Source organism: Colobus angolensis, unplaced genomic scaffold (genome assembly GCF_000951035.1).
Source record: "Colobus angolensis palliatus isolate OR3802 unplaced genomic scaffold, Cang.pa_1.0 Scaffold525, whole genome shotgun sequence".
In the NCBI taxonomy this organism is placed as follows: domain Eukaryota; kingdom Metazoa; phylum Chordata; class Mammalia; order Primates; family Cercopithecidae; genus Colobus; species Colobus angolensis.
In genome coordinates this window covers 109,741-110,789 of record NW_012118766.1, presented here as the reverse complement: position 1 = coordinate 110,789, position 1,049 = coordinate 109,741, and positions in this window count along the sequence as shown.

Genomic DNA, 1,049 nt, shown 5'->3' with positions numbered 1-1,049 from the left:
CAAAGCCCTTTTGCTGCGTGACATAGTCACAGGTCTCGGGGGTTGGAATCTCCCACCACAGTTACCGATCCACTTACTACAGCAGCCAGGGAGGTGCTTTTCATTGCCTCTGGTTAACAGATACAATTTTTTTTTTTTTTTTTCAAATTGGCAGGAACATGAAGATCCTTCTTTTTTTTTTTTTTGAGATGGAGTTTCATTCTCTTGCCCAGGCTGGAGTGCAGTGGTGCGATCTTGGCTCACCACAACTTCCACCTCCCGGGTTGAAGCAGTTCTCCTGCCTCAGCCTCCTGAGTAGCTGGGACCACAGGCACGTGCCACCAAGCCCAGCTAATTTTTGTATTTTTAGTACAGACAGGGTTTCACTATGTTGACCAGGCTGGTCACAAACTCCTTACCTTGTGATCCGCCCACCTTGGCCTCCCAAAGTGCTAGGATTACAGGCATGAGCCACCACACCCAGCCATGAAGATCCTTCTTAAATGAAAAAACCGTTCCTCTGACTTGATGTGAGGCTGTTGGTGAGACTGATAGTGGAGACAGGTCCGTCAGAAATGGAGCTAAACTTTGTGTTTTGGAGTATTTTGATGGCCTGCCCTGATTATGTAAGTTTTGCTAAGAAGTCATTAGAGTAATTCCTCTACTGGAAGAAACACCCATATGGGGAATTTGGGACCTTCCCTTTTCAAGTTTTACACAAAGGACTCTCCATGGGTGAAAAGTACATGATTCCAGGTCCATTTCTAGAATGGAAACAGCTGCATCAACCCAACAGCGATTCACATTCCTAAGTTTGAGAGAATCTGATTATTTCAAGGCTGAAGCCAAAAGCCCAATAAACAATGTTTGTACCTTTATTCATAGTTAGGAATTAGGTGCATCTCGTGGTCAAGGAAACAACTGATGGTGGTCACCAAGTAGTTTAAAACCAAGCAGGACCTCGTTTTATCATGTGGGTGTTTTTGATTTTTTAAATGAAATTTTTATTTTCCTGTGCAATAAATGACAAGCTCTGACTTGAAATACATTTCCTTTAATAAACCAGAATC